The sequence below is a fragment of the Rhipicephalus microplus genome, unplaced genomic scaffold (genome assembly GCF_043290135.1).
Source record: "Rhipicephalus microplus isolate Deutch F79 unplaced genomic scaffold, USDA_Rmic scaffold_16, whole genome shotgun sequence".
Classification (NCBI taxonomy): Eukaryota; Metazoa; Arthropoda; class Arachnida; order Ixodida; family Ixodidae; genus Rhipicephalus; species Rhipicephalus microplus.
Genome location: NW_027464589.1, coordinates 10,406,904 through 10,422,729, shown reverse-complemented (window position 1 = coordinate 10,422,729; position 15,826 = coordinate 10,406,904).

Genomic DNA, 15,826 nt, shown 5'->3' with positions numbered 1-15,826 from the left:
TGTTTGCATAACTTGCATCGAGGTTTGCGGCATGGATGGCAACCAACGTGTGAAATGTAATTGTTAGTCCGTACTTTGGAGGACGTGAGGATGTCCTGCAAGTTCCTACAGCGACGAAACACGGCGCGGGGTGGCTCTGAAAAAACTTCTTTTAGGTGATCGCTTTGCGTCAATATGTTGTGATGTTTCCTAAGAATGGCTGCTACATTGGGTGCGGAAGCGCTATGCGTGAGTACTAGGTTAGCATTATTGAGGCTATGGGAATGTTTCTCTGCATTGATCAGTGTTTTTCGGTCAAGCATATCAGCACGTGCCACTGCGTCATCAATCATCGGTGCCGGGTATTTCTGCTTTAGAAGAGAAGCACGCAGTTTATCACAACTAGCGATGAAGTCTGCTTGCTCGGAGCAAAGGCGTTTAAAACGAACAGCTTGGCTATATGGTATGCTGGATTTACAATGTTTAGCGTGACTGCTGTTGAAATGTAGGTATTGTTGTCGGTCAGTAGGCTTTTGATAAAGCTTGGTGGTTAGGTTGCCGTTTATTAGGCTAATAGATACGTCTAAGAAGTTTATGGTTATATATATATATATATATATATATATATATATATATATATATATATATATATATATATATATATATATATATATATATATATTGACAAGCTTGCTGCTTGCTGCCGTGATACGCTTCCCTCGGCCAGAAAATCAGAAACACCTACGAAGTTTCCTGGGCCTGGCGTCCTACTTCCGCCGCTTCATTAGCCATTTTGCTGCCATCGCGTCGCCACTGCATAAGCAGCTGACATCCGGATCAACTTTCGTTTGGAACGATGACTGCGAGCGTGCCTTTCAAGCCCTCAAGCACGCTTTAACATCGACCCTGTTCTGTGTCATTACGACGAGAACGCACCTACATGTCTCCACACCGACGCGAGTGGCCAAGGTATTGCATCAGTTCTTCTACAGCGGGATGCCACTTCACGGGAAAGAGTTATTGCGTATGCTAGTCGTGCTCTTACGGCTGCTGAACAAAACTACTCCATAACAGAGCAGGCGTGCCTTGCTGTCGTCTGGGCCATACAAAAATTTCGACCATATCTTTACGGACGCCACTTCACAGTTATAACAGACCATCATGCCTTTTGCTGGCTATCGTCTCTGAAAAACATGTCTGGTCGCCTCGGTCGTTGGGTGCTCTGCCTACAAGAGTACGATTTTGACGTCATCTATAAGTCTGGCAAAAGACACCAAGATGCAGATGCTCTCTCTCGCTGCCCCCTTCCACTGTCACCATCGAGTACGTCAGGTGATTGCTCGTCTGGTGGGCAAAACACTGCGTCCCCCCTCACATTATCACAACTTGCGGTTATCGACACGCCAGCTTCAAATCGCTACACCGAGTTCGCCACACGCCAGCGTGATGATCCATATTGCAATAGCATTATTCAACACCTAAATGGTATATCACCTACTCCCAATGCTAGATTGCGCCGACAACTACGGCAGTTTAAGCTCGATAACAATGTGCTCCATTGTTACGTTTACACTACTGGTGGACACCGCTGGGTTCCAGTATTTCCGCGTTCTCTACGTCACCAAGACATCGGATCTTTTCACGACGACCCATGTGCAGGCCACTTGGGATTTCACAAAACACAAAGCCGCATCAGGAAACGTTTATTCTGGCCTGGCATCTCTACTTTTGTGGCCAAGTACGTTGTATCTTGTCATCTGTGTCAACGGCGGAAGCGACCAACTTCGTCTCCTGCTGGCCTTCTGCAACCCATCTCGTGTCCCGAGACACCTTTCGCCATCGTTGGCATAGACCTTCTAGGATCTCTCCCCATCACGCCAGCAGGTAATCGTTGGATTGGGACTGCTGTCGATCAACTGACACGGTGCGCAGAGACTGCTGCACTACGCACAAGTGCTGCTTCAGACGTCGCAGACTTTTTTCTCAACGCCATTGTATTGCGTCACGGTGCACCTCGTGTCCTCCTGAGTGATCGCGGCAAGACGTTCCTGTCCACCATAATTGAAACCCTGCTCACAACCTGTGGTACAGTACATAAGACAACGTCAGCCTACATCACCCAAACTAATGGGCTGACAGAGAGATTTCATCGGACACTAATAGACATGCTATCGATGTACATCGCACCAAACCACGACAACTGGGATACGATTTTGCCTTCTGTGACGTTTGCCCATAACACCGCTGTTCAAAGAACTACTGGCTACTCGCCTTTCTACCTCGTGTACCACCGTACACCGACATTCACCATCGACGTCTCTTTTCTAAATGTTCCAACTGATTCCTCGGCAACCGTATCAGAGCAGTTCATCACAAGGCTCGAGGAATGTCGGCAACGGGCTCGCCTTAATACAGAAGCCAATCAGCAAGATCGCAAGCCACGCTACGACAGCTCTCATCGCGACGTCTCGTTCAGTCCGGATGATGAAGTGTTGCTTTGGACGCCCATTCGTACTCCAGGATTGTGCGATAAATTTCAGTCACGCTTCATTGGTTGGTTTGTGGGGTTTAACGTCCCAAAACCACCATATGATTATGAGAGACGCCGTAGTGGAGGGCTCCGGAAATTTCGACCACCTGGGGTTCTTTAACGTGCACCCAAATCTGAGTACACGGGGAGTCACGCTTCATTGGACCCTATACAGTCAAAGAACAAATGTCACCAGTGAATTACCGTGTCATTCCCAGCGACCTTTCTTCGTATCGTCGCTGTCGTGGTTCGAAGATTGTCCACGTATCACGTTTGAAGCCATTCGTTCGACGTTCCGTTTCCGTCTAAGACGCGTCCGGGCTGGCCGCTCAAGCGTGGGGGCGGGGAAATAGGTGTGAGCATTATTCATGCGCGTCATCTTGTCATATGTACATACTCATCATAATCATTCCGACCTGTGTTGTGGGGCAGAGGCTCGGCAAGTAAAAGAAGTGTCTTGCTGCTATATATATATATATATATATATATATATATATATATATACATATATATTTTGTCACGCACCATGAGCCGTGAAGACAAGACAGGAACAGCGGGGCAGAAAGACACGAGCGTGTATCGTTAAGTGAAGCGCTAACACACACTTCTTCTTTGTTCTCTTTTACCATTTCGGCTCGCTAGGGCTTGCCGGCTCACAACTCTAGGTGGCATTGTTCCCTCTCCCATTAGAGCATCGACTCGATGCTCATACACAAGGTGACAGCAGCGCCCATAAGGGGATAAAAAGAAAGAGAGAAACAATACTTATAGTGCACAGGGCATATGCAGGTGCAAAAAAAAAGAAAAATGTCTGTGGTTGGTCATAAGAAAAAAAAACATTATTACAGTTCAAAGTTCGTTCAAGACCCTATGGACAACAAAAAAGAAATGTTTGCTGCCCTGGCACAATAAGGCGAGTATTACTGCGTAAAATAAGGTTTTAAGCGGACGACATGCACAATCTCTGTTCGTGGTGAGTGGCGCTGGGTCGTTGGCGAGCCTCCGTCTGGAATGACTTCGTAGTTGACCTCGTTCAACCACCGTAATACTTTTTAGGGTCCGAAGTACTTGCTCAGGAGTTTCTCGCTGAGACCTCGCCGTCTTACAGGAGTCCAAACCCACACTTGGTCGCCAGGTTGATAGGTAACTGGTCGATGGTGGATGTTGTACCTTCGGGAGTCTGTACATTGCTGCGATCTTATGTGCACGCGGGCTAGTTGATGTCCTTCCTCTGCTCACTGAATGTAATCCTCGACATCAGGAGTTAGCAGCTCGTGCTGGTCGATGTCATAAGGAATCATGGCGTCTAGCATGGTTTGCACGTCTCGACCGTAAACGAGGCGGAAGGGTGCGAACCTTGTCGTTTCCTGGGTTGCCGTGTTATACGCAAACGTTACGTATGGCAGGATCTCGTCCCACGTTTTATGCTGCACACCCACGTACATAGAAATCATGTCAGCCAGTGTTTTGTTTAGCCTTTCTGTCAAACCGTTACTCTGGGGGTGGTATGCGGTTGTCTTACGGTGGTTCGTGTAACTAAGTTTGAAGATGTCGTCCAGCAGTTTTGCCGTAAACGCTGTCCCTCGGTCAGTGATGATGACTGACGGGGCGCCGTGACGAAGTACTATGTGTTGCATGAAAAACTGGGCGACTTCAGGTGCTTTCCCGCGTGGCAGTGGCTTCGTTTCAGCGTAATGCGTCAAATAATCAGTTGCGACGATGATCCACTTGTTTCCAGAGTGAGACAAAGGAAACGGTCCAAGAAGGTCCATTCCAACTTGGTCAAACGGCGTACGTGGTGGGTCGATGGGTTGTAGGAGGCCTGCAGGCTTTACAGGTGGTGACTTGCGACGCTGACATTCGCGGCATCATTTCACGTAGCGTTTCACATAAGCTGCAAGTTTTGGCCATAAATATAACTGTCGTACCCGGTCGAGCGTCTGTGAGTATCCCAGATGGCCGGATGTCGGCTCATCGTGGCAGGCTAATAGGATATCATCACGGAGGTCTTGAGGAACGACTAGAAGATAAGATCTGCTGCCGGTACCGGTGTTTTTCTTGTATAATATGCCGTGTCGTAAGCAAAATGACGGCCACGTACGGGAAAGTTGTCGAGGAACTGGCACGGTGCTGCCTTCTAAATAGTCGATGATGGGCCTTAACTCGGGGTCTGCTCGTTGCTTACTGAGGAGGTCTGCCCCACTGAGAGTCCCCAGGGAGGCACTGTCGTATTCTACAGCTGTATGGTCGGATTATAGAGGTGCTCGTGATAGCGTGTCGGCGTCTTCATGCTTCCTACCCGACTTGTATACGATGGTGACATCAAACTCCTGAAGTCGCAGACTCCATCGTGCTAATCGCCCAGAGGGGTTTCGGAGGTTAGCCAACCAACATAAAGCGTGGTGATCCGTCACAACTTTAAATGGGCGCCCATAGAGATAAGGCCTGAACTTTGTAATCGCCCATATTACCGCGAGGCATCCCTTCTCTGACGTTGAATAGTTGGTTTCGGCACGTGATAAAGTGCGGCTCGCATAGGCGATCACACGTTCGGTCCCATCTTGTGTTTGCACCAAGATAGCTCCGAGACCAATGTTGCTTGTGTCAGTGCGCACCTCTGTGTCAGCGTCCTCATCGAAATGACCAAGCACAGAAGGGGAAGACAATCGATGTTGCAGTTCCGCAAAGGCAGTCGCTTGTTCGTCAGTCCATAGAAATGGGGTGTCGTCACGCGTAAGTCTGATGAGTGGCTCCGCAATCTTAGAGAAGTTTTTGATAAAGCGGCGATAGTATGCGCAGAGCCCCAGAAATCGTCGAAGACTTTTCTTGTCTGTCGGAGCTGGAAAAGCGGCCACAGCGGCAGTTTTCTCGGGTGCGGGCTGAACGCCTGCAGCGCTCACAACATGACCCAGGAACTTCAGTTCTTTGTAGCCGAAATGGCACTTCTAAGGCTTGAGGGTAAGGTCAGCGGATCGTATAGCTTCAAGAACACTCCGAATGCAATGAAGGTGCTCGTCAAACGTTTTTGAAAAGACAACGACATCATATAGATAGACGAGGCAACTTTCCCAGTTGAGGTCAGCGAGAACGGTATCCATCATTCGTTGGAATGTGGCCGGAGCAGAACAGAGACCGAATGGGAGCACTCGGAATTCATACAGACCGTCAGGAGTTACAAAAGCAGTTTTTTCGCGGTCACGTTCATCAACTTTTGCCAGTAACCACTTTTGAGGTCGATTGAGGAAAAGTACTTTGCTCGCCTTAGCCTGTCAAGAGAATCATCCACTCGAGGCAACGGGTACACGTCTTTCTTTGTGACGTTATTCAGCTTCCTATACTCGACACAAAAGCGAAGTGTACCATCCTTCTTCTTTATAAGGACCACTGGCGATGACCAAGGGCTGCTTGATGGCTGTATTACACCGTCTTGAAGCATTTCTTCCACTTGCTTTTGAATCACGCGTCGTTCAGTTGGTGAAACTCGATAAGGCTGTTGCCGTATAGGGTGCGCGTCGCCGTAGGTGATAATACGGTGTTTGATAATCGATGTCTGACGGATCTTTGATGAACGAGCAAAACAGAGGTGGAATTCTATCAACAAGTCGTTAAGCCTTCGTTTGTTTTCGTCAGAAAGCGTTGGATTTACGTCGACACACTGGAGAGGTGCTTCGGCATTATCGGTCGCCTCGGAAGCAAAACACTCAGTCACATTGGTTACTGGGTTGGCATAGGCGATGACAGTACCAGTGAAAAGGTGTCGGCGCTTGTAGCTGAAGTTTGTAACAAGAACCTCGCAGTGGCCAGCCTGGAGGTCTACTAGGCTTCGTGCTACGCAGATACCCTGGGAAAAGAGTAAGGATCGATTGCTCTCCGCCACCATTTCAGACACCAATCTTGGTGTCTGAAATGGTGGCGGAGAGCAATCTTGGTGTCATTTCAGACACCAATCTTGGTGTCTTTTGCCAGACTTATAGATGACGTCAAAATCGTACTCTTGTAGGCAGAGCACCCAACGACCGAGGCGACCAGACATGTTTTTCAGAGACGATAGCCAGCAAAAGGCATGATGGTCTGTTATAACTGTGAAGTGGCGTCCGTAAAGATATGGTCGAAATTTTTGTATGGCCCAGACGACAGCAAGGCACGCCTGCTCTGTTATGGAGTAGTTTTGTTCAGCAGCCGTAAGAGCACGACTAGCATACGCAATAACTCTTTCCCGTGAAGTGGCATCCTGCTGTAGAAGAACTGATGCAATACCTTGGCCACTCGCGTCGGTGTGGAGACATGTAGGTGCGTTCTCGTCGTAATGACACAGAACAGGGTCGATGTTAAAGCGTGCTTGAGGGCTTGAAAGGCACGCTCGCAGTCATCGTTCCAAACGAAAGTTGATCCGGATGTCAGCTGCTTATGCAGTGGCGACGCGATGGCAGCAAAATGGCTAATGAAGCGGCGGAAGTAGGACGCCAGGCCCAGGAAACTTCGTAGGTGTTTCTGATTTTCTGGCCGAGGGAAGCGTATCACGGCAGCAAGCAGCAAGCTTGTCAATATATATATATATTGAAAGACGCAGGCAGACTAGGTACGGCGAGCAGGCAGGGCGAGCAGAAGCGTTTATTCTGCGATGTCTGGCTCCGCTCAGAACCACACCAAGAGAGAGGACGATGATGATGGGTATGTGCAAGTGAGAACGATGATGATGGGTATGTGCAAGTGAGAACGATCAAATGCTTGGAATGTGCTTACAATTTCCCCCCCCCCTCTGCGAAGCGGCCAACCTGGCCGCCAGTCAGAGATCGGCCGAACGAGTAACAAAAGGCTTCATGCGTGAGACGTGAACTATTTCCGTGCTGCGCAGACGGCGGTCAGTGACAGACTGAAGCGGGGTGACGAGGTAGTTAACTGGAGATGTCTGTCGTACAACGGTGTATGGGCCAACATACCGGTGAAGAAATTTCTCGCAAAGGCCCGACGCTCGAACCGGGGTCCATAGTAAAACCTTATCGCCAGTATTAAAGGCCACGTCGCGTCGTTTTTTATCACAGCGATGTTTTCTCTCCTTTTGGGTTGCTTCCGTGTTTTTGCGAGCAATTTCACGGCATTGTGTGACTCGGGCTGCGAACTCTTCTGGGAGCGAGGTACTGCTTGGAGCCGGTGCAAAGAAAAATGCCGTGTCGAAGACCGAGGAGGCAGATCGGCCGTACACGAGAAAAAACGGGCTGTAGCCAGTTGATCGTTGTACCGCAGTATTGTATGCGAAGGTGACAAACGGTAAAATGTTATCCCAATTTTTGTGGTCAGGATGCAAGTACATCGATATCATGTCAGAGAGTGTTCGGTGGAAGCGCTCGGTAAGGCCATTCGTTTGCGGATGGTATGTAGAAGTGGTTTTATGGACTGTATTGCACGCCTGCAGGACTTCATCCAGGACCTTGGAAAGGAAGGCTTTGCCACGGTCACTCAAAAGGACGCGAGGGGCTCCGTGGCGCAAGACGATGGAGTTCAAGAAAAAATTGGCGATTTCTGTGGCGGTAGCAGAATGAAGAGGTGAAGTCTCGGCGTATCTTGTTTGATGGTCGACTGCAGTGACGATCCAACGGTGACCGGAAGGTGTCAACGGCAAAGGACCATACAAGTCTATTCCGACAAATTCGAATGGTGTGGTGGGACAGGGAAGAGGCTGAAGGAAACCAGCAGGCGGGGATGTGGATCGCTTGCGGTGCTGACACAACGCGCACGAGCCCACGTATTTGGCCACCGTTGTGGACAAGCCAGGCCAGAAGCAGCGCGTCTTGATGCGATCGTAGGTCTTGTGGGAGCCTAGATGACCGGCAGCAATATCATCGTGGAATGCTTCCAAAACTCGAAGACGAAGGCAGCGGGGAAGAACTGGCACCCACTTGTTACCGGTGGGATGGTAAATGTAGCGCTTAAGCACACCGTCCTGAAGGCGAAATTGTCGAAGCTGGCGTCGCAAGCGGCTGTTGGGTGGTTTAGTGACACCGCGAAGGCGATCAATGAAAGACCGACAGTAGGAATCTGCCAGCTGAAGTGAACGTAAATCGGAGTTCGAAGATAGCTGCATTGGATCCAGCGATGCGAGCGATACGTGTTGTGAGGCAAGCTGGGTGTCAGAGTCATTCGAACGCGATGCGGTGGACGTATTGTCACGAGAGAGCGAAAGTGGGCACCGGGACAGCGCGTCGGCATCATGATGACATTTGCCAGACTTGTACGTAACTGTAAAGTCGTACTCTTGTAAGCGCAGTATCCAGCGCGCAAGACGTCCTGACATATTCTTCATTGATGAAAGCCAACAGAGTGCGTGGTGGTCGGTGATGATGGTGAAGTGCCGACCGTAGAGATACGGGCGGAATTTCTGTATCGACCATACGATAGCCAAGCACTCCTGCTCCGTGATGGTGTAATTCCGCTCAGCTGTTGACAGAGTCCGGCTAGCGTAGGCCACAACCTGCTCTTTAGAGGTGGAATCACGCTGCAGAAGGACTGCTCCAATGCCTTGTGCGCTTGCGTCAGTATGGAGTATGGTAGGCGCTCTCTCATCGAAGTGGCGCAGCACTGGTCCGGAAGTCAGGCGTTCTTTCAAAATTTCAAATGCAGATTCGCAGTCGTTGGACCATGAGAAAGGAGCACCAGTGGCCAATAACTTATTTAGCGGAGCCGCTAAGGTAGCAAAGTTGCGTATAAAGCGACGAAAATAGGACGCGAGACCAAGAAAGCTGCGCAACGTCTTTTGGTTGGACGGTCGAGGGAACTGTAGCACAGCTGCGATCTTCTCGGGATCTGGTTGGATTCCGTCTTTGGAAACGACGTGACCGAGGACTTTGATGCTTTTGCTGGCAAATGTACACTTCTTTGTATTTATCTGAAGGCCAGCCTTGGAGAGACATTGTAGCACCTCGTCTAATCGTTGAAGATGTTGGGCAAAGGTACTTGAAAAAACAACGATATCATCTAAGTAACAGAGGCAGGTCTTCCATTTTAGGCCACGAAGAACAGTATCAATCATTCGCTCAAACGTGGCTGGAGCGTTGCACAAGCCGAATGGCATTACATTAAATTCATAAAGGCCGTCCGGTGTGGCAAATGCAGTTTTTTCTTTGTCAGCCTCGTTCATGGGGATTTGCCAGTAACCTGATCGTAAGTCAAGGCTCGAAAAATAGTTCGCCCCTTGCAGTGTGTCTAAAGCGTCATCAATTCTAGGCATAGGATATACGTCCTTGCGTGTGATCTTATTTAACGCGCGGTAGTCAATGCAAAAACGAACAGAGCCATCCTTCTTTTTAACTAAAACGACTGGAGATGCCCAGGAACTCGAAGAAGGTCGTATTATATTTCGCGATAGCATCTCGTTCACTTCTTTTTCAATTATTTCTCTCTCTGATTGCGAAACCCGATATGGGCGACGGCGTATCACACGAGAACCGTCGGTTTCAATGCGATGTACAGCCGCGGAAGTCTGACTCAGTGTTGTGGTACAGCTATCAAAGCAGGCTTTGTGCTTAGCCAAAAGGGCCAATAGTGCTTCAGACTGTTTTGGTGTGAGGTCTGAACCAATGACAGGTCGAAAAGGGAAAGAACGTGAACCTGGAGCTGGTACTGGTGACGAAGACGGGCAGAGTGTCGCGATGGAGGTCAATGGAGAGAAGTCAATCTTTGCCACTGTCATTCCCTTGGGCAGCAGCACAGATTCTGCAGTTGTGTTAGAAACGGGCAGAAAAGCGCAGCCAGAGGAAAACCGGAGGAGGCAAGAGGCGACGAGAATTCCACGGGAGGTGCAGCGAAACGAAGGAGCCACAAGTGCATCACCGTCGGTTACTTGGGTAGATGCGACAGCTATCACGTGTTCGTGACCAGGGTGCAGGACGCAGTCTTCAACAATGACCAAGTTGGAGATCGAGGGTGATGAAACTGGAATGGGCGCATCCGTTGTATCCGTTATGTGAATGACGTTCTCTTTAAAGGATATAACAGCGGAAGCAGAATGCAGAAAGTCCCAACCAAGGATAAGTTCATGAATGCACGTGGGCAACACAATCATCTCGATGTGGTGACGTATACCATCAATAGAAACACGAGCCGTACACTGTCCGTCAGGTTGAATCAGCACGTTATTTGCCCCACGCAACACAGGTCCCACATAGGGCGTTCTGACTTTACGGAGGCGCGAGCACAAGTCACTACGCAAAACAGAAGTGGTTGCACCGGTGTCAACGAGAGCTTGCACAGGAATACCTTCAATAATCACTGACAACATATTAGCTGGGCGAACAGGAGGTATTTTTGTTGGTCGACGGGACGCAGTTTTCCCTCCAAAAACTGCAATCCTTAGTTTTCCGAAGATTGGTCAACAGGACGGGAGATGATTGGACGAAGCGGCGATGCGGAGCGGCGATAGGGCGATGGAGAGCGTCGTCTGGAGGAGCGGTATTCCTGATGTTGACGAGGGGACACTGGAGGAGACGGAGACCGGTACTGCGCGGACGGGTAGGTGTCTGGAGCATAAAGATCTGGTCTTCGGAACCGGTCTCGTTCGAACTCAGCATAGCCTCGTCGTTCCTCTTGCTGGCGGCGACGGCAGTAACGAGAAATGTGGCCTCGTATACCGCAGTAAAAGCAAACAGGACGGGATTGACGCCACTGAGGATACAAGGGTGCAGCAGTCATTCCACCTCGCATAGCAGCCAAATGGCTACTAGCAGTATCCGTAGAGCTAGATGCCCCGGGAGCAGGCGGAATCGCAGCGATCTCCGCATATGTGGGCATTACCGTTTGAACAACCGGTGCTGCCGGTGTCGACCTGGGCGTCACATCGGCGTATGTGGGCATCGGGCGTGCTGGCGGAGCGACCGGGGATGTCGGTGTCGCCATTGCCGCTAACTCCTGCTTAACAAGATTCCGCAGGTCGAATGGTGGAGACGGAGCGGAGGCGACAGTGGACCGCTGCTGTTCAAGGTCTCGAAGTTCTTCCCGGATGATTGTGCGGATAAGGGTTTTTAATTCAGAGGGAGGCATCAGGCGTGGATCACTGTCTTGTTGAAGCCGAAGGGACTGCAACTGGTCAAGGCGTTGGCATGTCGAAATGACGTCGTTAACCGTAGCGGGATTGCCAACAGCCAAGGCGTTGAATGCGATTGGGCCGATTCCTTTAAGGATGTGGCGAACGCGCTCATCTTCCGTCATGTCTTTATTCGCACGGCGACAGAGGGCCAAAACATCCTCGATATACGAAGTGTACGACTCATGTGCCAGTTGTAGACGCACAGCCAGCTTCTGTTTCGCGGCTTCGGAACGACCCGATGAGCATCCGAATATTTGTCGCAGTTTGTTGGCAAAGGTCGACCAATCAACGAAGTCAGTTTCGTGATTAAAATACCAGGTTTTGGCTACGCTGGTCAAATAGAAAGGAAGGTAGCTCAGTTTCTCTGCTTCGGTCCATCGATTGGCTGAACCCACACGGTTGTAAAGGTCAAGCCATTCCTCGACGTCGTCACCGCGAAGACCCGCGAACACGGGCGGTTCGCGCTGAGGGCTGGTGACAGTAGATGAAGAGCGGGCAGCCGCCGGCGTAGGGGCTGTAGCGTTAGGGCTAGGCGTTAGGTCCGATGTCTGCATACCTGTGTGGGTGGCTGGGTGCAATCGGCGACCAGATCGGAGCTCCAGGTGGGAAATGAACGTAGGAGGACGTCGGGATCTTACCCCGGCACTTCCACCACTCTGAAAGACGCAGGCAGACTAGGTACGGCGAGCAGGCAGGGCGAGCAGAAGCGTTTATTCTGCGATGTCTGGCTCCGCTCAGAACCACACCAAGAGAGAGAACGATGATGATGGGTATGTGCAAGTGAGAACGATGATGATGGGTATGTGCAAGTGAGAACGATCAAATGCTTGGAATGTGCTTACAATATATATATATATATATATATATATATATATATATATATATATATATATATATATATATATATATATATATATATATAAATATATATATATATATATATATATATATATATATATATAACCATAAACTTCTTAGACGTATCTATTAGCCTAATAAACGGCAACCTAACCACCAAGCTTTATCAAAAGCCTACTGACCGACAACAATACCTACATTTCAACAGCAGTCACGCTAAACATTGTAAATCCAGCATACCATATAGCCAAGCTGTTCGTTTTAAACGCCTTTGCTCCGAGCAAGCAGACTTCATCGCTAGTTGTGATAAACTGCGTGCTTCTCTTCTAAAGCAGAAATACCCGGCACCGATGATTGATGACGCAGTGGCACGTGCTGATATGCTTGACCGAAAAACACTGATCAATGCAGAGAAACATTCCCATAGCCTCAATAATGCTAACCTAGTACTCACGCATAGCGCTTCCGCACCCAATGTAGCAGCCATTCTTAGGAAACATCACAACATATTGACGCAAAGCGATCACCTAAAAGAAGTTTTTTCAGAGCCACCCCGCGCCGTGTTTCGTCGCTGTAGGAACTTGCAGGACATCCTCACGTCCTCCAAAGTACGGACTAACAATTACATTTCACACGTTGGTTGCCATCCATGCCGCAAACCTCGATGCAAGTTATGCAAACAGATGACAACCACCGCTGTGGCTAAAAGCTCCGCAAACAATTTCACTTTAAAAATTCGTGGCGATTTCACCTGTGACACAGATAATGCGGTTTACCTGCTTGAGTGCTCCTTTTGTCACTTGCAGTATATCGGTCATACTGAAAATTCATTTCGCTACCGTTTCAACAATCACAAGGCCCATGTGCACTCCATGCCTCATCTGCCGATTTCAAGGCACGTCGCCACTACCGGACATAGTTTTGAATCATTTAGGGCAACTGTATTGGAGGCGGGATTCACGTCGCATTATAAGCGTGAGATACGCGAATCATTTCTAATTCATAAGTTCGGAACGGCTTCTAGGGGTTTAAACGAAAACGCGGGCAAACTGGCTAGCATAATTGCGTAGAATACAGTGCGTGCTCGGCCTCATGCGGCGACAGACTTATCTCGTTCGTGTGTGTGTGAATGGATGTTTAATCCTTCGTAAAAGTGCATTATGTATCGTTATTATTATTATTTTGTAGAGTCAATCTTGTGCTATGTACGCTCGGCGCATTGCCTATATTTCTTATATGTTCTGTGCTCGTGGTATCTCACTGGCCAGTGACGCGATTATTATTATTTTTTACGCGATATCTTTGTTTTTGTGATTGTGAGTCACAGTGCGGTGTTGTGTCCACCATGCGCATGTACCTTGCTTTCATTGCGCATAGCATCTGGCAGTGGTGCACTGTTCCTGTGTATACATCCGCCTACCTATATATTAAGTGCCTGTAACATACTGCAATCATTCTGACGAAGGCTGGTCCACCAGCCGAAACGTTAATAAATCCACATTTCGTACGTGCGTCCTTCTCTTCAATCATCTATTACACCGGACCATCGATCTTCATTCCTAAAATATATATATATATATATATATATATATATATATAGTAGATCCTCCGTGAGCGGTCACAACGTGGTTTATTTCGACGTTTCAGACTAGAGCCTTTCCTGAAGAAGGCCAGACTCTAGGCCGAAACGTCGAAATAAACCACGTTGTGACCGCTCACGGAGGATCTACTCGACTATATGCAACGCTACGGCCACTCAACCACCATGCCTGTCCATATATATATATATATATATATATATATATATATATATATATATATATATATATATATATCCTCTATGAAGCGGAAAAGACTTCCCTCATCATGGTTCAATATCATAAAAATATTGGTATGGAACCATGATGATATGGTATGGAACCATGATGAGAGAAGTCTTTTCCGCTTCATACAGGATTTTAACAAATGCCACCCGTCAATAAAATTCACGCACAAAATTTCCAAAACTAGCATTAACTTTTTGGACGTCACTGTCACGGTCGAAAATGACCGCTTGTCAACAAACCTTTACAAAAATTCTACAGACCATCAAATGTACCTACATTTCAACAGCAGCCACCCAAAGCATTGCAAAACGGGTATTCCATATCCTCAGGCCTACCGGTACCGAAGAATATGCACCGATACGCGGGAATTTGACAGACACGCGGAACCCCTTAAGCATTCTTTAATGAAACAAAATTATCCGGAAGACATTATTGACGATGCCATACTACGTGCTCGCAACGTGAACAGGAATGATATAATTAAGGGACCAAACAGAGTATCTAAAACGACCTCCCAAACGAACCTTGTACTAACTTACTCCTCATCAGCGCCACGAATCACCAACATACTTTCCCGCCATTTCAACATAATCAGGCAAAGCAAACGACTAACTTCTATTTTCGCGAAGCCACCTCACGTGGTGTACCGCCGGGATAAAAATCTGAAGGACATTATTGTCAGAGCAAAAACAAACACCCCCAAAATTCAATCAGGGTGCCATCCCTGCGGAAAATCTCGATGCAAGGTATGCCCACAGATGGTCACAACACGTGAATCCAAAGCGAACTTCTCGGATTTCAAATTCTGCATAACTGAAAGCCTTAATTGTGACTCCAGTAACGTAATATACGTGCTACATTGCAACATCTGCGGACAAGATTATATCGGCCAAACAGACACGCCATTTCGGCTGCGGTTCAATAATCACCGGTACCACGCCACTTCACTGCCGAAGCTACCTTTATCTAGACATCTGCGCCTGCCAAACCACAGTTTTGAAAATATCAGCGTAACTCTTTTGCAGTCCGGTTTTTCAAACAGACGCGAGCGCGAACAGCGTGAGGCATATTTTATTTTCAAATTTCGTGCATTAGTAGCCGGCATCAACGAGGACCCCGGAAAACTCAAATGCCTCCGAGAAGTAAGCCTGAAAATTGGTGACAAAGATTGATAGCTGGAGACCATGCTTTTTTCTGACTGACTCGTACGTGTACACTGTCCTTTCCTGTGTTTTTTTCCACATGCACATACAAAGTGTTTACGTTCGCCTACCACTTCATAACCGTTGAAGGGAAACGGACGAAGATTAAGCTAAATAGCCGACCGACCCATTAACGAGAAACCTTTCCTTTACGCACACCGCCCGCCGCCCGCCGAACGACCAATTACGAGGAAACCCCTTTCTTTAGGCACGCCGTCCCGAACCCTCCCGGTACCGCGGCGACAATCTTGGGTGGCCCGACACACGTCAAGAACTGAACAGCACGTGATTTGAACCGTATGTGGATGTAGACGGACAGTTGGCTTCATTCTCAGTGTTGACAGTGGTTCTT